Below are 25791 nucleotides of genomic sequence, written 5' to 3'. Positions count from 1 at the left end.
GACATGCTCAAAAATGCAAAATTGACTGGTCTGATGGACACAGGATGGCCGAGCAGTGATAGTTGTACATTTCCATCACTCGTTGTGTTGATTTCATCATGTCCATTAGGTGATGTTTTTACACTATAGAATCATATTGCAAGTGCGCGCGCATTTGCAATATGTTTCAATGTGCATTTACCATATGAAATTTGACATGCTCAAAAATGCAAAATTGACTGGTCTGATGGACACAGGATGGCCGAGCAGTGATAGTTGTACATTTCCATCACTCGTTGTGTTGATTTCATCATGTCCATTAGGTGATGTTTTTACACTATAGAATCATATTGCAAGTGCGCGCGCATTTGCAATATGTTTCAATGTGCATTTACCATATGAAATTTGACATGCTCAAAAATGCAAAATTGACTGGTCTGATGAACACAGGATGGCTGAGCAGTGATAGTTGTACATTTCCATCACCTGTTGTGTTGATTTCATCATGTCCATTTGTTTATGTTTTCTCACTTTTGCAAAGTCACTGTGCATTTGCAATATGGTTCAATGGGCAGGTACCATCACGAATTTGTCATGCTATAAAAATCCTGCAGGAATGTGAAATTGACTGGCCCGATGAACTCGGGATAGCTGGGCAGTGATTCTGGTTCATCTCCATGGCTCGTTAGGGTTGATTTCAGAATGTCACTTTTGGTGATGGTCCCTCTCCGTTTAAACATATTGCTAATGTACAAAAGTCAACTAGCAAGTCAGTGTCCATCAGTCAATTAGATGTCATTTTGACACCAAACTGATACCAATTGACACCAAACCCACTTTTTCCAACTCATTTAGAAGCCAACTATCATATATGTCAGAGCAGGCCCATAATTCACAGCGCCTTTAGTTTAAAACATAATAAAAACGTAAAACACATAGTTACGTTCTAGCTGCGGGTCCAGGTCAGACATTATGTGAAGGCCTATGTGAGGCGACCCCGAATCCCGAGTTTCGGCTCGATAGGTCCTTCGGTGCCCGAGTAAAACCCTAATTGGTGCTGAAAATCCACTTTTTCCATGCCTTGCTATGGGGTCCTTGAATGAGCTATCGGACCGAAACGTTGGGGTCCGTCTCTATGGGCCGAGCCGGTTCCAATGCACCTAGTCTTGTGTCTCTGAGACTTTTCTAAATGTCGCCATTTTCGTAATGGTCAAAATGAATTGAAATCATTGCAAATGTACGAGGCTATTTCTCGGTCCGAGAACCTTCTAGAGCCACCTAACTCACCACGCACTATCGACCCGAGGTCTAGAACAGGTTTCTAAAGTTTCGAACTCTAGGTCTGACGGTTCTTTTTTAGCTCGAACAAAGCTAACTATTGGAGGCACTGTCTGTCTCTACAACCCCCAATACGTCCCTCCTTCCAAGTTGTGTGTCTGTGTGATTTAGTTTTCCTTTGAAATTTTATGGGAAAAATGACTGATTTACAGTTCATGGGGGTTGCCTAATCACACATATGAAGTTTTGGACAGATCTGACTTTTTTAACCCCTCGAAACAGCCCCTGAGACACCAATTAAGGCACTTCCGGTTGGCACAGGAAGCTATAAGTCAACACATATCCTCACTGGGCTATGCTTTTACAGAATCCTGTGTTTTAAGTCCTTACGTTAAGAATTGACTGATTTACACAGGGTTGAATGCACTATGTCTATCAAACTGCAGGCAGGTAATGGAAAAACACTTTTAGGGTGATTTTAACCACTTCCGGTTGGTCCAGGAAGCCTAGAATCAACACAGGTAGACCTCATACTGGCCTGATGGACTGTTACCAAAGACAGGTTCATACGGCATTCATAACCCATATAGACTTCAGGTTGAATTTAGGGGTGCAGGCAATGTATTCCTATGGGGAGAGAAATCAATGCAAACTATTTGAAGTAAACACCTTCTTTTAACTATTAAGGGTTAATGCCACACGGTCAACGTTAGGCTTGCACGGATCGGAAGGACCTTAGGAACGTACCTGAGGTCGAATTGTGCTTCTCACCCTAACGGTTCTCTCACTGTCACCCAAAAGCAAATGACGTTGTGGGGCAGGCTTCATTTTGGGCCTACTTTTCTAATGGTCGCTGCGCTCAGACCGAGCGAGCTACGGTCAAGCGGGATATCTCGTTGAACTCGGCACGGCCTAGACATTATGTTTATGCCATTGCCTGCTCTCTGTGTCTTTAAGAACCACACTTTTTCACTCCATCCTTGCTGTGTGTGCGTGTGAGAGCTTTTCTTTGACATCTGCTGGGAGAAATGACTGATTTACAGTTTAGGAGGGTTACCTGGTCACACATATGAAGTTTTGGAGAGATGTGACTTTTCTAACCCTTCAAAACAGACAGTGTGACCCAATTAAAGGCACTTCCGGTTGGCACAGGAAGCTATAAGTAAACACATGTCTTGATTGACATAGCCACTTACAGAATCCTGAGTTTTAAGTCTTTAAGTTAAGAATTGACTGATCTACACAGGGTTGAATGCACTATGTCTATCAAACTGCATGCAGTGTATGGATCAACACTGATAAGGTGATTTCAACCACTTCCGGTTGCTTCAGGAAGCTTATAATTGGCACAGGTAGACCTCATAGTGGTCTGATGGACTGTCATAGAAGACAGGTTCATAAGTCATTCATAACCCACATAGGCTTCAGGTTGAATTTAGGGGTGCAGGCAATGTATTCCTATGGGGAGAGAAGTCAATGCAAACTCTTTGAAGTAAACACCTTATTTTAACTATTAAGGGTTAATGCCACATGGTCAAGGTTAGGCTTGCACGGATCGGGAGGACCTCAGGAACGTACCTGAGGTCGAATTGTGCTTCTCACCCTAACGGTTCTCTCACTGTCACCCAAAAGCAAATGACATTGAGGGCCAGGCTTCCTTTTGCGCCTTCTTTTTTTTCAAGGTCGCTGCACTCAGAGCGAGCTACGGTCAAGCGGGGCGTCTCGTTGAACTCTGCACAGCCTGGAGACTATGGTGATGCCATTTTTTGTGTTGATTTCAGAATGCCATTTTGGTGATGGTCCCTCTCCGTTTAAACATATTGCTAATGTACAAAAGTCAACTAGCAAGTCAGTGTCCACCAGTCAATTAGATGTCATTCTGACACCAAACTGATACCAATTGACACCAAACCCACTTTTTCCAACTCATTTAGAAGCCAACTATCACATATGTCAGAGCAGGCCCATAATTCACAGCGCCATTAGTTTAAAACATAATAAAAACGTAAAACACATAGTTACGTTCTAGCTGCGGGTCCAGGTCAGACATTATGTGAAGGCCTATGTGAGGCGACCCCGAATCCCGAGTTTCGGCTCGATAGGTCCTTCGGTGCCCGAGTAAAACCCTAATTGGTGCTGAAAATCCACTTTTTCCATGCCTTGCTATGGGGTCCTTGAATGAGCTATCGGACCGAAACGTTGGGGTCCGTCTCTATGGGCCGAGCCGGTTCCAATGCACCTAGTCTTGTGTCTCTGAGACTTTTCTAAATGTCGCCATTTTCGTAATGGTCAAAATGAATTGAAATCATTGCAAATGTACGAGGCTATTTCTCGGTCCGAGAACCTTCTAGAGCCACCTAACTCACCACGCACTATCGACCCGAGGTCTAGAACAGGTTTCTAAAGTTTCGGAACTCTAGGTCTGACGGTTCTTTTTAGCTCGAACAAAGCTAACTATTGGAGGCACTGTCTGTCTCTACAACCCCCAATACGTCCCTCCTTCCAAGTTGTGTGTCTGTGTGATTTAGTTTTCCTTTGAAATTTTATGGGAAAAATGACTGATTTACAGTTCATGGGGGTTGCCTAATCACACATATGAAGTTTTGGACAGATCTGACTTTTTTAACCCCTCGAAACAGCCCCTGAGACACCAATTAAGGCACTTCCGGTTGTCACAGGAAGCTATAAGTCAACACATATCCTCACTGGGCTATGCTTTTACAGAATCCTGAGTTTTAAGTCCTTACGTTAAGAATTGACTGATTTACACAGGGTTGAATGCACTATGTCTATCAAACTGCAGGCAGGTAATGGAAAAACACTTTTAGGGTGATTTTAACCACTTCCGGTTGGTCCAGGAAGCTTAGAATCAACACAGGTAGACCTCATACTGGCCTGATGGACTGTTACCAAAGACAGGTTCATACGGCATTCATAACCCATATAGACTTCAGGTTGAATTTAGGGGTAAAGGCAATGTATTCCTATGGGGAGAGAAATCAATGCAAACTTTTTGAAGTAAACACCATCTTTTAACTATTAAGGGTTAATGCCACACTGTCAACGTTAGGCTTGCACGGATCGGAAGGACCTTAGGAACATACCTGAGGTCGAATTGTGCTTCTCACCCTAACGGTTCTCTCACTGTCACCCAAAAGCAAATGACGTTGTGGGGCAGGCTTCATTTTGGGCCTACTTTTCTAATGGTCGCTGCGCTCAGACCGAGCGAGCTACGGTCAAGCGGGATATCTCGTTGAACTCGGCACGGCCTAGACATTATGTTTATGCCATTGCCTGCTCTCTGTGTCTTTAAGAACCACACTTTTTCACTCCATCCTTGCTGTGTGTGCGTGTGAGAGCTTTTCTTTGACATCTGCTGGGAGAAATGACTGATTTACAGTTCACGAGGGTTACCTAGTCACACATATGAAGTTTTGAAAAGATCTGACCTTTTTAACCCATGGAAACTGCCACTGTGACACCATTAAAGGCACTTCCGGTTGGCACAGGAAGCTATAAATAAACTCATATCATGATTGGGGTATGCCTTTACAGAATCCCGAGTTTTAAGTCTTTACGTTAAGAACTGAGTTATTTACGGAGGGTTTAGTGAGTGTGTGTTATTTCAGAAAATCATAGAAAATCACAGAAATCTCGCAGAGCTCCGCAGCACACTTTAAAAAGATTCGTAAGAACAACCTGCAACTGGATCTGTAACCGTTGAAAAAAAAAACACCTATCCGTGAACATCACCAAGGTGTCGTTGTACGATTTCTCTTAAATGACGATAGATAAATGGCTGGTTCTTTTTTATTGACACCGGAGGCTCCTTGACTTTGACGTGAAGTGGAAAAATAATTTCTCTATTTTCATTTTGGACCTTTAATCCCAGATAAATGGCCATAACTCAAAAACCGTTGAGGCCTAGACGCCATCTTGTTCGGGGCCAACTGCCCATTATGCCGCCCCTACGCTCACCGAGTTTCGGCTTCTAAATATTTTCAGTTTTCGAGATAAGGCCCCGTCGTGAATCGTGATGTTTTGTAGCAATAGCCATATGATTGCTTATGCCCTCTTGTGGGAATTTCCGGGACATGGGAAAAATGACATAAATCTTATTATTTTTGTAAAACGGAAACCGAATGTCCGACAACGTTCATTTGATGACTTCCTGGTAGGTCCGGCCCTGCCGCTCGGCCCGACGCCGTCCGCGAATTTTACAAACGATTTCGGACGTCTAGTAAGGGACCGTACATTTGCAATATGGACTTTCTCACTAACCATACAGGTACTGCCGAATTCTTCCCTTAAGGTACCTGATGCGCACGAGATGGTAAGCGTTACGAAGGTCCAACTTAGTGAAAAACCTGGCTCCCTGCAGGATCTCGAAGGCTGAAGTCATAAGAGGAAGCGGATAACGATTCTTAACTGTTATGTCATTCAGCCTTCGATAATCTATGCAGGGGCGCAGGGACCCGTCCTTTTTTAACAAAAAAAACCCCGCTCCCGGCGGGAGAGGAGGAGGGACTACGGTACCGGCGTCGAGAGCTACAGACAAATAATCTTCGAGAACCTTACGTTCGGGAGCCGACAGAGAGTATAGTCTACCCCGGGGGGGAGTGGTTCCCGGAAGGAGATCAATACTACAATCATACGACCGGTGCGGAGGAAGAGAGGTGGCCCTGGACCGACTGAACACCGTGCGCAGATCGTGATATTCCTCCGGCACCCCCGTCAAATCACCAGGCTCCTCCTGAGAAGAAGAGACAGAGGAAACAGGAGGGATAGCAGACATTAAACATTTCACATGACAAGAGACGTTCCAGGAGAGGATAGAATTACTAGACCAATCAATAGAAGGATTATGACAAACTAGCCAGGGATGGCCCAAAACAACAGTTGTAAAAGGTGAATGAAAAATTAAAAAAGAAATGGTTTCGCTATGATTACCAGAGACAGTGAGGGTTAAAGGTAGCGTTTCACGCTGAATCCTGGGGAGAGAACTACCATCCAAAGCGAACAAGGCCGTGGGCTCCCTTAACTGTCTGAGAGGAATGTCATGTTCCCGAGCCCAGGTCTCGTCCATAAAACAGCCCTCCGCCCCAGAGTCTATCAAGGCACTGCAGGAAGCTGACGAACCGGTCCAGCGTAGATGGGCCGACAAGGTAGTGCAGGATCTTGAAGGAGAGACCAGAGTAGTAGCGCTCACCAGTAGCCCTCCTCTTACTGATGAGCTCTGGCTTTTACTGGACATGAAGTGACAAAATGACCAGCGGAACCGCAATAGAGACAGAGGCGGTTGGTGATTCTCTGTTCCCTCTCCTTAGTCGAGATGCGGATACCCCCCAGCTGCATAGGCTCAGCACCCGAGCCGGCGGAGGAAGATGGTAGTGATGCGGAGAGGGGGGCAACGGAGAACGCGAGCTCCTTTCCATGAGCTCGGCGACGAAGATCAACCCGTCGCTCTATGCGAATAGCGAGTTCAATCAAGGAATCCACGCTGGAAGGAACCTCCCGGGAGAGAATCTCATCCTTTACCTCCGCGCGGAGACCCTCCAGAAAACGAGCGAGCAACGCCGGCTCGTTCCAGTCACTGGAGGCAGCAAGAGTGCGAAACTCAATAGAGTAATCTGTTATGGATCGATTACCTTGACATAGGGAAGACAGGACCCTGGAAGCCTCCTCCCCCAAAACAGAACGATCAAAAACCCGTATCATCTCCTGCTTAAAGTCCTGATACTGGTTAGTACACTCAGCCCTCGCCTCCCAGATTGCCGTGCCCCACTCACGAGCCCGTCCAGTAAGGAGAGATATGACGTAAGCGATACGAGCTGTGCTCCTGGAGTAAGTGTTGGGCTGGAGAGAAAACACAATATCACACTGGGTGAGGAACAAGCGGCATTCAGTGGGCTCCCCAGAGTAACACGGCGGGTTATTGATTCTGGGCTCCGGAGATTCGGAAGCCCTGGAAGTGGCCGGTGGATCGAGGCGGAGATGGTGAATCTGTTTTGTGAGGTCGGAGACTTGGGCGGCCAGGGTCTCAACGGCATGTCGAGCAGCAGACAATTCCTGCTTGTGTCTGCCTAGCATCGCTCCCTGGATCTCGACGGCTGAGTGGAAAGGATCCGAAGTCGCTGGGTCCATTCTTGGTCAGATTCTTCTGTTATGCACTTGAGTGAGGACCCAAAAGCGGATTAACAAAAACAGAGTCCTTTAATGTAAAAACACAGGGAAGACATAGATCCTCTTCAGATGTATATAATGGCAAAATAGACAACCCGCAGAGAGGGCGACAAATGAAACAAAAAGTCCTTCTGATATTTACAGAAGAGTCCCCCTTCTTAGCAGCAGAGGAGAATAGCTGGGTTAGAGTCCCCTTCTTAGCAGCAGAGAAGAATAGCTGGGTTAGCGGCGACAGACTGCTGGTCTCTCTGGGTAGGCGCGGGTCGTAGAGGACAGAGGTACCTGATCACACGTAGCATCAGATGAACAGGCAGATTCCGACAGGACGGGACAAGGGTGAAGCAAACAAGACGATAGTTTGGTTCTGGCATGAGAAACTCAAACGAGAATCTGACAAAGAAAGAAGCAGGAACAGAGAGAGAAATAGAGACCTAATCAGAGGGAAAAAGGGAACAGGTGAGAAAAGGGTGAACGAGGTAGTTAGAGAAGATGAGGAACAGCTGGGGGAGGAGAGAAAGAGAAGGTAACCTAATACGACCAGCAGAGGGAGACGGAGTGAAGAGAAAGAACAGGAACAAGACATAATATGACAATACATGACAAGTGGTATCAAACATTTTGTATTGTATATATGTAGTTGTGTAATAATGTTACATGATGTACTGTTTTATCTTTTGATTTATATGTAATGTAAGAGCTTTAATATGTTTGGACCCCAGCAAGCAGCTAATGGGGATCCTTAATAAATACTAAATACACGCAATATCTCAGGAAGCACTGGTCCGATTTTGGGTGAGCACTGGTCCGATCTCTTGCCATAGAGATCCTGAATTTTCAAAATTACACTGATCGGCCCAAGGCAGGAGCAATAATAAACAACCCAATGGGGGCGCTGCATCATTTGTGGGGGACGACATGTTTACTGTTGCCTTGTTTTATGTTTACTTAAGTATGTTTTGAATTAAGTGTTGTCCTTCACTACCGTTTTAAAACCATCCGTTACAGAGTAGCCTACAATTTCGAGGGCATGGAAAGTTTGAGAGAGGTCCTCGGAGCCAGATAAAAAACTGTTCATCGTTGTTTAGTCAGTGACCAATGAAATCAAATTTCACACATCGTGCCAATACAGGCCAATCAAATCAACCTGTGCATACAAACTGAACGATGATGGTCGGAAGATATTCAAAAGGGAAAAAATAACTTATTTTAGTTTGGGATGTATTGTGAAAGATATATATATATATATTGCGATGCAATACAAGCTTTGCTTAGCCAGGAGGGGGGAGGTGGAAGCCTACAAAAACTCTGCCTTGAACTTGAGGAAACATTGTAGAGGTAAGATAACTAGCTAGTTAGCTAGCTATGATTTATACAAAAAAATTGCTATCGATGATTGTAGCAGCTAGTATAGCTAGCTATCTAATAGTCTTAACTTATGAACATTAGCTTGCTAGACAACTAGGCTAACGCTATTCTTGCAGCTAAATAAGTTACATGGATAACCACCACCTCGTGGGGATAGGTGTTATGGCTAGTACGTCAATGACACTGTGTGGTGGTGGCTATCTAGCTAGTTAGTCATTTAAGTTATCTGGGTAGTTAACAACATTAGGCTAATGTCAGCAAGTGTTTCGCTTGCTTGGTCATGACATACAGCATTTAGAGAGACCTAGGATTCTTTTGTATGTACTGTACATTGTCTGTGTAAATTAGGATAACATTCATCTATAAGACAAAGACTCAGTAAGTCTAACTGTGTGATTCTACACAATAGGTGCTGCTAGACATTATAATTTTTGGGGGGTCTGAAAACATCTGACAAACTCACTTCAGTCTCAGTATCTGAGTATAATAAGAATGGAAAGTCTGGGTTTGGGCTATTTTAATGTCAGTGCTACGATGAACTGAGTTGCCACATAAAGCTGAATTTTATGAAATATTCTACATGTGTTTGTTGTACCACTATACAGGTTTGGTCTACATGAAGCATCACCTTGACACAATGACAGAGGAGGACACAGAGCAACAGAGGCAGCATTCATCTGATAAAGAGGATTTATTTTCATCACTGATGCCCAAAAGTTCATAAGGTACATCGGAACTGGTTGGGTACATTGCCTGTGTATCAGACAAGATGGACTCGCTTCATTCCTTTCCATACATAAAGAAGCTGTCCCTCAAACTGAACACGGCCTGCCTGCCTCTGCCGCCTGTGAGTGTTTTTTTTTAGCTCTGTTGGACTGCTCTTCACTGCAAAGCGAGCGAGGAAAGAGGGAGTGAGTGAGGTAGTAAATGAGTTAGAAAATGGATGGGGGATTTTTTTGTTAATGTACTTTATTTTGCATTGCTTTTAATTCATCAATACGTTTGAATTGCTTTGAATGTTTAATCTATTTTCAAATATTAATAGTGTTGACAAATCTTTTATATACAGATGTGTGTCGCTGCAATTCAAACAATACATTAATTTAGTTCCTACTGTACATTCATTTCCTCTCCTCCTTTTCCAATGTATTGCATGGAAAAGATCATGTGTAACAATGTTCAGGTTGCCTTAGCGAGATGATCTATAAAGTAAATTATCTTATTTTAAAAGTAACTAACTTACTTTTACTCTGTCATTTTAAAATTAGCTACTTTTTACTTGAGTAGTTTTTTACACCAGTAGTTTTACTTTATTGTAGTATCAGTACCTCTTCTTGAGTAGGATATTTCAGTACTCTATAAGCAGCTGTCTACGCCAGGGCCAGTTGTTATGGTTTTGAATGTGTTCATACAGTGTGTTTCCATCTGTGTTAGTATGTCTGATGGGCTTATTTATGTGTGGTGAATCTGAGGGCCTATACAGACTCAATGGCATTCCTTCTGTCCTAAAACTGTTGGCAGACTATTATTCTTAATGGTTTTACATTTAAATTATTCCATGAACCACAGGGCTCCATGCACCTCCGCAAGCACCTCTAACGTTCTCTATCCCTCTGACTCAGAGGGTGTCAACAGGGTTGGATGAATATAGACGAATACGAAGTGGGTTGAGTTTTACGTAGTTCCGCTGTGCAGACTTTTCCCCTGAGTAAAGCAGTGAGGTGGCTATGTGAAATTAAAAACACATTGCAATTAATTTACTGATCCAAGATAATGAGTGACGAGAGGAGATTTATCCACCGCACAATAAGTAAATCAAGTTAGAAAGGATAAAAGTAAGGAGAGGGGTTGGAATGGAGGGACACATGAAAAGCAGACCAATTAGAGAGATGGAAAGATACAGTAAATCACCAGTGAGGTAGAGGGAGACACTGGGGAGATATGCCATTAAGGAGGGGGAGAGCTGTGAGAGTAGGGAGAAAAAACACAAATGTATGTGTGTGTTTTTGTATTGGTTCATGGATGTGTGTGAGGGCATAATGTGTGCATGCAGTGTGCGATGTGTGCCTGTGAGTGTGAATGTGTGTCCGTGCTTGCCATGTGTGCCCGTGTGCATCCGTTCATGAGTATGTATATGTCACAGGTAGGGTTGCACATTTTGGGGAATATTCAGAGGTGGAAACTTTCCGTGGGAATTAATTGGAATATATGGGAATTAATGTCAATATTTGCAAAATAATAGTAATACCATTTGAAAGTAGATGTTTTTTGCATTGAATATATTTACCATGTCAAATGGAGACAGAAACATAAACATTTTAACTTATCATAAGTATACATAATTGCAAATGATTAAATCCTTCCAATATAATTTTTTTTTTAACGATTTAGTTACAAATGTAAATGTAATTGAATGAGTTGACTCTTCACATGTGATGATTTCACAGAACAACAAAATAAATGGAATATTGAATGATCCCCAATATTCCATTGCATCTCCCAAATACGTTTTCAACATAAATCTGTAAAATGATAGTCTAGAAACTGAAGACTTGGTTGTCTTCCATGTCTTCTCCCTGGACTCCCTCAATGTCCACCTCTTGAATTGGTCAGCCTGTTGCGTGCTTTGGTGTGTGTGTTTGTCACGAGAATTATGTTCTCAATGTTCATAACCCAATTCAATTAAACTACTCGGTCTGCAAACCAGAATTTGTAAGATACTGGTTGAATGAAACAGACAAAGGCCCAGCTAAAATAGTCAAAATGTTTATTCAAGAGAGTGCTGGTTTGTTGTACAAAACCATTCATTTTATACTAGCTCCTTACGCACATACTTTTGCACGCAAACAGACTCCTTACGCACATACTGTCTCCCTACCCAGCCGACATAGATTATGCAGACCGTGAGAAGCACTCCCTGTCCTCCCCCAAGATTATGGATGCCGTGAGAAATACTCCCTGCCCTCTCCCCAATCTCTTAGTGGCCCCCAGCCAAGGTCGGCACCGAATTTTGCTCAGACAGTCTGTGTTTAAGATACTATAAAGATATTTTGTACAGAGATATTGTTTTACCCTAATTCTGACTAAAACTACACACATAATTTATTATAATTTTACTGACTAAAACTACACACATCATTAATAATAATTTTATGATCCTAATCAATTTCATACAATCATATGGTTTCAGGGTGGAATATTCTAATCATTAATTTAAACATATAAATTCCATTAACAGTGTTCCCAAACAAGGACCATTTGCGCTCTGAGACGGCTGATGTTGGTGGGATTGGGAGGATGATGGAGGCAACATGAGAAAGAGCCTCAGATCCACAAAGTCCCTTCCCCCAGGTGGCTGATGAGATATGTTGGCACGACTGCCATATTGCATCTCCATCCCAAAGCCCTTGTTTGGAAGTGTACTTCGCCAGACTGCCAAGAACCTTGTCCTCATCCAGGCCAAGGTAGCGAGACACAGTAGTGATGACACCATAGGCCTTGTTAATCTCTGCACCAGACAGGATGTCTTGCAAGCATACTTGGGGTCCAACATGTACTCTGCAGCGTGTGTGTGCTTCAGGTAGAAGTTTTCACACTTTTTTGATGTATTTCAGAACTGCAGTTTCCTCTGCTTGGAGCAACAGTGAAGTGGGAAGGGCAGTACGGATTTCTTCTCTTACATCTGCAAGCAGAGTCTGAACATCAGACAGGATGGCATTGTCTCCCTCAAGCCGTGCAATGGCTACTGCTATAGGTTTCTGGAGTTTCAGGCTGCTTACCACTCTCTCCCAAAATACATCATCCAGGAGGATCCTCTTGATGGGGCTGTCCATATTGGCAGACTGTGATATGGCCATTTCTTGGAGAGAGACTCCTTCCCCTCCAGGAGAATGTTAAACATGATGACAACACCACCCCACCGGGTGTTGCTGGGCAGCTTCAGTGTGGTGCTCTTATTCTTCTCACTTTGCTTGGTGAGGTAGATTGCTGCTATAACTTGATGACCCTTCACATACTTAACCATTTCCTTGGCTCACTTGTGGAGTGTATTCATTGTTTTCAGTGTCATGATGTCCTTGAAGAGCAGATTCAATGCATGAGCAGCACAGCCAATGGGTGTGATGGCGTGTGTATGCTTCCGGTAGAAGTCTTCACACTTTTTTGATGTATTTCAGAACTGCAGTTTCCTCTGCTTGGAGCAACAGTGAAGTGGGCAGAGCAGTACGGATTGGTCTAAAGGACTACCGCACTTTAGACCAATCAGCCTTCATGTTCACAGCATTGTCTGTCACCAGTGCAAATACCATCTGTGGTCCAAGGTCATTGATGACTGCCTTCAGCTCATCTGCAATGTAGAGACCGGTGTGTCTGTTGTCCCTTGTGTCTGTGCTCTTGTAGAATGCTGGTTGAGGGGTGAGGATAATGTAAACTCAGCAAAAAAAGAAATGTCCTCTCACTGTTAACTGTGTTTATTTTCACCTAACTTAATGGAGGGATTGTGCATTCCTGGTGTAACTCGGGCAGTTGTTGTTGTCATCCTGCACCTGTCCTGCAGGTGTGATGTTCGGATGTACCTTAATTGTCTACCGTCTGTAAGCTGTTAGTCTTAACGACCGTTCAACAGGTGCATGGTCATTCATGGTTTATGGTTCATTGAGCAAGCATGGGAAACAGTGTTTAAACCCTTTACAATGAAGATCTGTGAAGTTATTTTGATTTTTACAAATTATCTTTGAAAGACAGGGTCCTGAAAAGGGACGTTTCTTTTTTAGTTAATTATTCCTTGCCCATGAACATTCGACCACCCATCAGAGATGATTGCAGTAGATTTGCTTGACCTTCACTTGAACTCTGTTTAACTCTGCATCCAGCAAATTAGTAGATCAAGCATGTCTGGTTGGAGGGGGTGTATTCTGGGCGAAGAACATTCAGGAATCTCTTCCAATACATATTGCCTGTGAGCATCAGAGGTGAACCAGTTGCATACACAGCTTGCGCAAGACATTAATCAGCATTTCTCTGACTACGTTCCTCCATTGAGTCAAAAAACCTTCTAATTCCAGGAGGACCATGAGCTGTTGCTATGGATAAGGTGTCTGATTCATAATTTTCACCTCGAATAGAAGTAGAGGGACTTTTGCCAGAGGTTGCTTGTTGTGAGCTCTGAGGAAACTTTATATGCACTTGGCCAGATGATTTGGCACAGTATTTGCAAATGTACACAGCTTTTCCTTCTACATTAGCAGCAGTGAAATGTCTCCACACCTCAGATAGTGTCCGTGGCATTTTCCTGTAAAGATGAGAAAAAAATGAGTTAAAAAAACCCAAATACAATTCCATGTACAGATAAATAGCTAGTTTAAACAACTCCTTTGTAAGATAAATGTTTTTAAATGAAACATGTATGGAAACAGGTGAATTAACACTCCTCGGTTAGCAGGCTCAAGCAAGCTAAAACCCACATGGTAGCGAAAACAATTTCTGCTAGTTAGTTAACAAGTTAGTAATAATTTCAACACACTTTGCTGTAGGCTGCTATTTACTAGTTAACAAAAACATCATGTATGTCATATAAAATATATTCACCTCACCCAGTATTGTAATCAAAACTTACCAGAAAGCATGTAGTCCTTGGCTCAGACAGTGTTGTAGTGTGTGCTCAATAGCATCTCATTAGTGTGCAAGATCTTGAGAATCAGCTGTACGTACATGTGATGGAAGAATGCACTGTGCATGCAGAGGGTTGCAATTACATTTATTTGGGGATATTTTAACCAAGACCTCGAATTGCCTTATGTTTATCCCATTAAAAAGTCTCACTGTTATAAGCTAACTTTTGAATTTAAGCAAAATTACCAAAATTCCAGGGCTTAACTTCCCATGGAAAATTTCCAGAGTTTCTGACCCTTCGCAACCCTAGTCACAGGTGGCTGGTGGAACCTTAATTGGAGAGGACGGATGGAATGGTATCAAACATATGGTTTCCATTCGATTCACTCCATTCCAGACATTTTTTGCCACCCTTCTCTCACCAGCCTCCTGTGTTAAATGTAACGTGTGGCCAGGCCACATGCAGAACGATATGGTACTGGTTTCCCTCTGCCTCTGGTGTTGAGGTCTGTCACTGCAGAGTGATAGTCTTGCTGAGGGAGGTGACAATGACCCCCCTCCTGCCCAAATGATGCCCTGTTTGCAAGAGAAAAATAGTATTAATTGAGCTCTTATTGCCTTCTGGCGAGAGATACTGTAACTTCATTATTTTAACCATGCTTAAGCATCTCATCACGCTGACTGTCTCTCTCTTTCTGCTGCTGTGTCTGTCCACTTTGGTCCCCTTCTCTTTCTCTCCCTTTACTTTCAAGTTCAAGTTTGTAACCTCTCTTGATCTACCCATCTCTCTGTTCCTCTTTTTCTGTTCCTCTTCCTCTCTTCTCCCTCTACCTCTCCCTTAGCTTGGCTTGTTTACTGTAGTGTCAGGCAGGTGATAAACTGACGCTACAATGGGACTCTGGCGTCTGGTGAAATTGATCCACTGATTGGATTACCGTTAGCTCGGGAGTAAGCAGTGGGATAAAGGGGAGAAGAAAGAAATTACACATCCCTCACAACACCTTATCTGGGACAAATTGGTGAATAAACACTCCGTGAAAGTGGCAAACTGCCTGGGAGGGGGGAAACATGTAATGTCAAAGGGGAAAATACCATCCCTGTGTTTCAAATACTTGAGAAGTTGAATAAAATACTTAATATGTCCCGTTCAGCCTGTCTGGCTTAATAAACCAATAGAAAAGTACCAAAACTGCAAACCTGCACATCTGGCACTCCAGGCAGACTCAAGCAAACAGTCAAATTATTTGAATGAATTTTTTTTATTATTTGAAACAGGTCTGAAAAATACACAGGATTTTACTCTTCTTGGAAAACAGATTTCTGTGAATCTGGTTACACAATTTATGACATGGCCATGTTTTTAAAAATTCAAATGGCAATTTTTCCCCCAGACAGCACTCAGGGAATCAATTAACTCCTGATGACAGAAAGGTTGCCACAAACTGTCGCCACCGTTGCTTAGCACCTCTTAGCACTTAAAACCCCTTAAGTAATGTGGGAGTAATTATTGAAATAATAGAATCTTAAGCATGTTATTATAATGTGACATGTAACAGTACTACATGTCACATTATGTTAAAATACACAACCTACCAGCATCATCATCATTCTTCTCCACACGGCCTGCTATGCTTAAACACTCTCCATCATAGCTTAATTATACAGGGACTCAGTGGTGCTTGATTTGTATTCATTCTCTTCTTTAAAAAGGCGTGATTGCGCTGCAGTCTTGATTGGCCTTACTGATGGGCTGGTACATGTAATGGCTAAATGACAGGCTTGGGCTCTCAGGGCTAGCGATCGTTATGTGATGTGTGAAGTTCTTATAACGGATCGTAGAGCAATTTCTACAGACAATAATCCGATAAACCATCACCAGATATTGATGACACTGCTCCAGGACGCCAGGGTTGCTTGGAGATCAAGGTCCTCTTAATCTAAGCTATCCTCAGGGGTTCCTCTGTGGCCTCTATGCCATTTTGGACAGGATCTTGGTTCACCTCAGGCATGTGGGTGTCTTTATTTGTATTTAATTTTTTATTTAACCTTTTATTTAACTTGTGTTGTGGAGTGTTAGGCCATCCTATTGTCGGTGATAACAATTGTATACAATGTCATTGTGTGCTGTAGCGTTAAGATTTTCCTTCACTTGAACTAAGAGACGTAGCCCGAACAATAAAAAACATCCCCAGACCATTATTCCTCCTCCACCAAACCTTACAGTTGGCACTATGCATTCGGGCATGTAGCGTTCTCCTGGCATCCGCCAAATCCAGATGGTGAAGCGTAATTCCTCACTTCAGAGAATGCGTTTACACTGCTCCAGGGTCCAATGGCGGCGAGCTTTACACCACTCCAGCTGACGCATGGCATTGCACATGTTGATCATAAGGTTGTGTGTGGCGGCTCAGTCATGGAAACCTATTTCATGACTCTCCCAACAAACAGTTATTCTGCTAACGTTGCTTCCAAAGGCAGTTTGGAACTCGGTAGTGAGTCTTGCAACCAACAACAGATGATTTTTACACACTACGCGCTTCAGCGGTCCTGTTCTGTGAGCTTGTGTGGCCTATCACTTCACAGCTGAGCCGTTGTTGCTCCTAGATGTCTCCACTTTTACAATAACATCACTTACAGTTGATAGGGGCAGCTGTAGCAGGGCAGATATTTGACCATCTGACTGGTTGGAAAGGTGGCATCCTATGACGGTGCCACGTTGAAAGTCACTGAGCTCCTCAGTAAGGACATTCTACTGCCAATGTTTGTCTATTTATTTTAAATTTTTATTTCACCTTTATTTAACCAGGTAGGCAAGTTGAGAACAAGTTCTCATTTACAATTGCGACCTGGCCAAGATAAAGCAAAGCAGATCGACACATACAACAACACAGAGTTACACATGGAGTAAAACAAACATACAGTCAATAATACAGTAGAAAAATAAGTCTATATACAATGTGAGCAAATGAGGTGAGATAAGGGAGGTAACCTCCAAAAAAAGGCCATGGTGGCAAAGTAAATACAATATAGCAAGTAAAACACTGGAATGGTAGATTTGCAGTGGGAGAATGTGCAAGGTAGAGAGAAATAATGGGATGCAAAGGAGCAAAATAAATAAATAAATACAGTATGGGGAGAGGTAGTTGTTAGAGGTGGATCAGAGACTCACCAGCAGCAAGAGCGACATCATTGATGTATATAGAGAAGAGAGTCGGTCCAAGACTTGAACCCTGTGGTACCCCCATAAAGATTGCCCGAGGCCCGGACAACAGGTCCTCCGATTGGACACACTGAACTCTATCAGAGAAGTAGTTGGTGAACCAGGCAAGGCAATGATTTGAGAAACCATGTCTATGGAGATTGCATGGCTGTGTGCTCGATTTTATACACCTGTCAGCAAGGGGTGTGGCTGTAATAATCGAATTCACAAATCTGAAGGCGTGTCCACATACTTCTGTATATAGTCAATATTATTTTTTGGAACTGCAGGAAAGAGTGCCTCCTACTGGCCCCTCCAACACCACTTCCAGCATTATATGGTCTCCCATCCAGGACCTCAGTTCTATCTGCATATGGCACAGTGGATTTGGTTGGTTGGCGGTGGTGTAGTGTGGTGTGGGATAGATAATACGTTCCTGTGTGGGAGTCTGAGGCAGTGCAGTGGTGGGATAGGATGTGTGTGGGTGGGTTGGTTTGTTGGTGGCTCAATATGGCATATGGTGTGTGTGCGTGCATGTGACGTTGCCATCCATCAGGCAGTAGGCAGTGTGTGTGTACTGTACATGTGAGTGTGTTATCCCTGTATGGGTTGGGCGGTGGGGTATTGCATTGAGCCAACTGGGCAGAAGTGAAAATGACAGGTGGAGCATATTGTCTTATTTTACTGTCACATTGTTAAATGGAATATCCCAGTAGCGCTAATCAAAATAGCTGTAGTAAGAATATGTATTTCTGTTTACTATTGATGACTGTTCAGAGAAAGTCAATTGAAATGGGCAGCTACATTTCTGTTATTATTTGACTACTTTGCATTGAGCTGGCTGTAGCCATGCTCTGTTTGGGGCTTGGACAGGCTGGTTGTTCTGCTAGGCATTGCTTGGCTGCAGTGGCGTGCCGTGGGCCTGGGGCCTGGGCCTTCAGTGAGGTCCTACACAGTCCCACCCGAATTTATCCACCTCTTATTACCATCATTATGATACCATGGCTCTAGACACTATACATTTAGACAGAAACACAGTATAACCAGGCATTGCGTCACCTTGAAATTTACATTTTTATTCAGAGAATTGCAGGGGAAGAGTACAATACCTTTTCATTGTGCAGCTCCGTTGCCCTGCGCGCTTGTTCGTTGAGCTGTAGATCCACTCGGGTGCCCCCAAAAGTTTTCAAAAGCACCATTGCTTGTAAGTGCCCAGCCGTACTTTGGTGTCTCGTTGCTGCCTTGTTTAGACAACTCAAGTTTGCAAAGCCAGTGTGGCTCCAAACACCAAATCGATCACTTGCAAATAATAGGCATTACCAGCAGTACAGTTTGCAGTGTTTCTCGGAGCCTGTGAGCCACTGATAGCGCTCGTAGTTGGAACTTTGAAAGTGGCGAACGAACAACCTTCCCGCCTGTGACAGGCTTTGTAGCGTCGGCGTCGGGCGACCTCTCCTGACAATGTCTAACTTTTCTTGAAAGGTTTGTCTTGAGAATGGCGTTATAATTATATCCTCGACCAAATCGACATCTTCTCCTCCTTCCGCCATTGTGGGTTGAAAAAACTGCTTAGTAGGACGCAAATTAATTTGTTTATCAAATTCAGTTTCCTAGTTCTGAGGTTCTGCATAGACCTGCCCATATAGGACCTGCCTCTCAATATTGGTAATCCAATCAAAAGACGTGCACGCACTACGCCTGCTAACTGAATCCTGTGTAACACTGGAGCCAGCCAGCAGGCGTACAATAGCAAACTCTAGAGCTGATTGGTTGACACTAAATTTTAATTTCCATTCAATTTAAGCTACAAGTGCCCACACTGTTGATTCTGAAGACCTGAGGGCAGATTTTAGACCCCTGGAAACACATGATGGCTGAATATGATTGGATAAAAGATCTAACATAAAGACGAGCCCTCCAAATCTCAACCTGGGGCTGGAAGCAGTGCAACCAAGAGGAAAGCTATGAAATGAAGAGTATAACTCTTACTCTGGGGAATAATTTAATACATATTTGTGGGAAAATATATTTAAAAAAATATATATTCTGATGATGTTTAGGCCAGCAGAGAAGGCCTTGCTGGCCCTGATGGCCCACCACTGCTTGGCTGCCAGGGAGGCTGCTGGCCCAGCTTGCGGCTGCTAGCGGTTTGCGCTGCGGGATGAATTGAGTGGGAAAATTAAGCCTTTGATCGATTGTTTCACTGCAGACATTAGAAACACCTAAGACAGCGATGAGTCAGCAGTCTTTCCACCCTTTTCCCATGTTTCTCTCTCTAGCCCTCTTACTCTCTTTCTCGCTCTCTCTTTCACTGTTAAATCGCTCTCTTCTTCCACCCCCTCTTCTCAATGGCTCTCTGTCGAGCTCGCTCTCTTTTGGTCCCTCCCCCCTATTCCGTTTCTCTGTCAGTACCACAGGAGGTTGGTGGCACCTTAATTGGGGAGAACAGGCTTGTGGTAATGGCTGGAGCAGAATGAGTGGAATGGTATCAAATACATCAAACATATGGTTTCCATGTGTTAGATGCCATTCCATTAGCTCCGTTCCAACCATTATAAGCCATCCTCCCCTCAGCAACCTCCACTGGTCAGTACCTACCTTTATCAATAAACTTTATCACTCTATTTTCACTCTCAATTCAGTGGTGGTCCCTGTCCTTTTACAGATACCACACCATTTTGTGGACTTACTGGGGACTGTCTCCAATGTCACTGCTGTCAGTGCTGATGAGAACCTGACGGCCGGATCTGTTTATAGATTTGCCTCCTGTCTCAGTGGAACTATAGGAGCTTGACTAGCTGTCAGTCAACTCTCACCTATGCCAGAACCCAGTAACTGTAATAGATGGTGCAGTTCTCTCTCTGGTCAGAGTGACAAGCCTCTCCCTGGGACTAATAAAGACATTGTGTTTATTTGTTAGCAAGTCAGTGTGCACTTAATGAACATATTGTTATAAGTGCTAAAACGATGTTGCTATCTGCTGGTTAAGTCTACAGGTTTGATCCAATTGAATGTCCTGAGCTCGATAGCCATAAGTAAGGTCCATTGGTAGCCTGCTAGGTGAGGTGGTAGAACTTGCTGTCTTTCTGAGAACAATGATGACATTGAATACTTTGTACCCAAAACACATCGATCTGAACAGAGACAAAATAATGAAGAGGGCACAGAGGAACACACGAGACACTGATGTCACCCCTGCATATTAAGCTTCTGATAGGTATTGAGGGGACTCTCGTAGGCAACTGGGATCTTATTGGTTCCTTTAACCTTGGCCAAACCAGTTGATTTGGTTGCATGTCTTTTGTTTGGAGTTTTTGACCTTCTTGGGGAGATGTGCTGGATCTGTCATGAAACTTTAATGACCTCGGAGCGTTTTCCCCTTTTTTCTTCTCTATTTGGGTTATTTTTAAATAGAACATGAGGCTGGTTGTGTCTTCATCTCTCCCCTGTCTCCTCCATCTCTGTCTGGCCTGTCAATCACATGTCTGCTGCGCTTTGTCTCCGTGGAGTCACCTTACTTCCAGCTATACTCTTCACTGTTAACTCTGTATGGCCTGAGGGCTAGCCATGTAACACAAAGGGGCGTGTGTATGCACAGATCCACAGATGACACAATTTCTATTGCACTCCACACTGCCCTTTCCCATCTGGACAAAAGGAAACCCTAAGTGAGAATGCTGTTCATTGACTACAGCTCAGCGTTCAACACCGTAGTGACCTCCAAGCTCATCACTAAACTAAAGACCCTGGGATTAAACAAATCCCTCGGCAACTGGATCCTGGACTTCCTGACGGGCTGTCCCCCAGGTGGTGAGGACAACTCCAACAGCATCATTAACCAGTTGAAGCTAGGGGGGCGCTAATTTCATTATTGGATAAAAAAACGTGCTCGTTTTAAGCGCAATATTTTGTCACAAAAAGATGCTCGACTATGCATATAATTGCCAGCTTTGGAAAGAAAACACTCTGACGTTTTCAAAACTGCAAAGATATTATCTGTGGGTGCCCCAGAACTGATCTTACAGGCGAAACCAAGATGCAACTTCAAACAGAAAACGAGCAGGATTTTTGAGGCTCTGTTTTCCATTGTCTCATTATATGGCTGTGAAAGCGCCACGAATTAGCCTGCCCTTTCTATCGTTTCTCCAAGTTGTCTGCAGCATTTTGATGTATTTGTAGGCATATCATTGGAAGATTGGCCATAAGAGACTACATTTACCAGGGGTCCGCCCAGTGTCCTTTGTTGAAATTGTTGCGTAATCTCCAAGCTGCTTGCATTCATCCATGTGATTGAGACAGAGAGGAGACTTCCAGGAATGATATATCATGAAGAGATATGTGAAAAACACCTTGAGGATTGATTCTAAACAACGTTTACCATGTTTCAGTCGATATTATGGAGTTAATGTGGAAGAAAGTTTGGCGTTTGGATGAATGAATTTTTTATTTTTTCTTTGGTAGCCAAACATGACGCAGAAAATGGACCGATTTCTCCTGCACAACTAATCTTTCAGGAAAACGGAACATTTGCTATCTAACTGAGAGTCTCCTCATTGAAAACATCCGAAGTTCTTCAAAGGTAAATTATTTATTGAATGTTTTTGCTGGTTTTTGTGAAAATGTTGCCTGCTAATGCTAACGCTAAATGCTAATGCTAAATGCTAACGCTAAATGCTAAATGCTAGTTTGCTATGGTTGAGAAGCATATTTTGAAAATCTGAGATGACAGTGTTGTTAACAAAAGTCTAAGCTTGAGAGCAAATAGATTCATTTAATTTCATTTGCGATTTTCATGAATAGTTAACGTTGCGTTATGGTAATGAGCTTGAGGCTGTATTCACGATCCCGGATCCGGGATGGCTCGATGCAAGAAGTTAAGTTTGCCGACAACACAAAGTGGTAGGCCTGATCACCGATGACGATGATGCAGCCTACAGGGAGGAGGTTAGAGACCTGGCAGTGTGTTGCCAGGACAACAACCTCTCCCTCAACATCAGCAATACAAAGGAGCTGATTGTGGGTTGTAGTGGAGCAGGTCCACATCACTTAAGAATTATCATGGTCCACACACACTAACACCGTCGTGAAGAAGGCACGACAATGCCTCTTCCCCCTCAGGAGGCTGAAAAGATTTGGCATGGGACCTCAGGTCCTCAAAAAGTTATACAGCTGCACCTTTGAGTGCATCTTGGCTGGCTGCATCACTGCTTGGTATGGCAACTGCTTGGCATCCGACCGCAATGCACTACAGAGGGTAGTGTGAACGGTCATCGGTGCATCAGTACATCACTGGGGTTGTGCTCCCTTCCATCCAGGACTACTCCAGGTGGTGTCAGAGGAAGGCCTTAAAAAATGGTTATAGACTCCAGCCACCCAGGTCATAGACTGTTCTCTCTGCTACCGCATGGCAAGCGGTACTGATGCACCGAGTCTAGAACCAACAGGTCCCTCAACAGCTTCTACCCCCAAGCCATAAGACTACTAAATAGTTTGTTAAATAGTGTGGGTAGCTATTTGGTTTACTATCTGCATTGACTCATTTTGCACAAACTCTTTTGACTCGTCACATACGCTGCTGTTACTGTTTATTATTTATCCTGTTTCCTAATCACTTTATCCCTACCTACAGTATATGCACATATCTACCTCAATTACCTTGTACCCCTGCACATCGCCTCGGTACTGGTACCCCATGTATATAGCCACGCTATCATTAATCATTGTGTATTTATTCGGCTTATTATTATTTATTTATTTTCTTTCTCTCTGCATTGTTGGGAAGGGCCCTTAATTAAGCATTTCACTGTTGTTTTACAAAACATGTGACAAATCAATTTTGCACACACACACACACACACACACACACACACACACACACACACACACACACACACACACACAGGCTGGAACTAGATTTTGCACTGTGCCTTTGTCAGAGGTAAGAGTCAGAACCGGTTGCACATCAATGCAAGACGGACTGAGTAGCACTGCAGCCTACAAGTCTTAGTGTAAACGCAGCCTCTTTAGAACAGGTGGACAGAGACAGAAAGGCATTGTCTCACTTCAGGGTCCTCTTGAGGCAGCTTGTTTACCTGTCTGTAAAACAGGATCCCACTTCCTCGGTCCCCTGGTCAGCTGGAGAATTGATATTTCACCTCAAATGAGCCAGATCAGCATGCTAACTACAGATGGTTACTGCTAGAAGTAGAAAACACAAGTTGTTGATCAGTAATATGAAGTTGAACAGCTTGGCACTGGATTTGAAGGTTTCTCCTCTTGCTTACTGCTCGCATGTAGCGAACTTTCATTCTGTCAACCCCTTTTTATATGTGAATTTTCTCTCTTCCATGTCTCAACATGATTTATTCGCCTCTCTGTACTTTCTTTGCCTTATCGTCACTTGTGAAAAGGGATAATTTTAGGTTTTAGGTCGTAGTCAGCTGCTCATAGAAAAAGGGAAGGTTCCCCAAACTATTGGAGTTATTTTAAAAAATCTACAAAAAATCTATATTTGTGTGTGTGTGTGTGTTGGCATGTGATTGTGTGCTCTTGTATACATAGATGTGTGTATGTGTCACGGGTAACTTGGTGCGTGAGGGAAGAATCAGGCGCAGAGAGCATATAGTTCCACAGGAAGACTTGCACTTTTAATATCGCACAGAAAATAATGCCCAACAAAAGAGGGCGCGGCGCGGAAAATGTGGACCAACCCAACACAACAGGGTACCAGGTCCCGCACGAAACAAGGGCGGGTAAACATACTATAAATAAGGAAGCCAATCAAGCACACAAATAGACAGGTGCAACTAATAAGACAAAACAAACAGACCACGAAAAAGGGATCGGTGGCGGCTAGTAGGCCAGTGACGCCGAGCACCGCCCGAACAGGCAGGGGGGCCAACTTCGGTGAAAATCGTGACAGTATGAGTTTCATCAGATGACTCTGTAGATGATAGTTTGCAGTTCACTCACAGTGTCAGCATGCAATCATCCCCTAAATTAATGGAGTGTCTTCGTTAAGAGAGGATAGAGGATGTCTATCATGTTGTCCAAATCATCATAGGGTCACAAGGGACAACACCAATCTTCTCATCACTTTGCCGAGACTTTATCCTGTCCATGTACTCAAATGTTTCAAATAGTATTTTTTACCTTGGTAGTAGTTCATTCACATATGCTCCCCACATGCTATATCAGCTTTGTAGTAGTGCAGTAACTGCAGTTAATGAGGTAAGCGTTAGCATGACACAACACTCATTATATTCTTAACTATTCAATGTCTTTCTACCTTCATTGTTTTCATTAAATAGTCCAAAACAGCGTTATCCATTCCTGGACATGGGGACCTTTTGTTCCAGCCCAGTACAACTACTACTCAAATCAAATGTTGTCACATGAGCTAATACAACAGGTATAGTCTTTAGCGTGAAACGCTTACTATTATTACTACTACTACTGCTAACCCATGATTCAACCAATTCACTAATAACCAAGCCCTTAATTAGTTGAATCAGGTGTGTTAGTATTTGAAGAACCTGGATGATCATCAAGACTCTTGGAAGAATGTTCTATGGACAGATGAGTCAAAAGTATAACTTTTTGGACGACATGGGTCCCATTATGCCTGCCGAAAACCAAACACTACATTCCACAGTAAGAACCTTATACCAACGGTAAAGCATGGTGGCAAAAAGTGTGATGGTTTAGGGATACTTTGCTGCCTCAGGACCTGGGGGACTTGCCTTAATAGAAGGAACCATGAATTCTTCTATGTGTCAGAGAATTCTACAGGGGGCCCCACAAGGGTGCGTTCTGAGCCCTCTCCTGTACTCCCTGTTCACCCACGACTGCGTGGCCACGCACGCCTCCAACTCAATCATCAAGTTTGCGGACGACACAACAGTGGTAGGCTTGATTACCAACAACGACGAGACGGCCTACAGGGAGGAGGTGAGGGCCCTCGGAGTGTGGTGTCAGGAAAATAACCTCACACTCAACGTCAACAAAACTAAGGAGATGATTGTGGACTTCAGGAAACAGCAGAGGGAACACCCCCCTATCCACATCGATGGAACAGTAGTGGAGAGGTTAGCAAGTTTTAAGTTCCTCGGCATACACATCACAGACAAACTGAATTGGTCCACTCACACTGACAGCGCCGTGAAGAAGGCGCAGCA

At 43.5% G+C, this 25791-nt stretch overlaps 1 protein-coding gene across 2 annotated transcripts in view; it reads left to right on the top strand.

Annotated features, from left to right (window-relative positions):
* LOC118389489 (G-protein coupled receptor 22-like) overlaps positions 1-25791 on the top strand; it is an 83262-nt gene that overhangs the window by 40677 nt on the left and 16794 nt on the right. The window contains exon 2 of one of the 2 annotated variants that reach the window (XM_052526935.1): positions 9411-9652. The exons of the other annotated variant lie outside the window; for it this stretch is intronic. The gene's annotated coding sequence lies outside the window, so the exon portion shown is untranslated. The remainder of the gene's footprint in view (positions 1-9410; positions 9653-25791) is intronic. 2 annotated transcript variants of the gene reach the window in all.

The sequence above is a fragment of the Oncorhynchus keta genome, chromosome 10 (assembly GCF_023373465.1).
Source record: "Oncorhynchus keta strain PuntledgeMale-10-30-2019 chromosome 10, Oket_V2, whole genome shotgun sequence".
NCBI lineage: Eukaryota > Metazoa > Chordata > Actinopteri > Salmoniformes > Salmonidae > Oncorhynchus > Oncorhynchus keta.
Note: the sequence above shows the minus strand (reverse complement) of the source record. Positions and strands in the feature narration are given on the sequence as shown.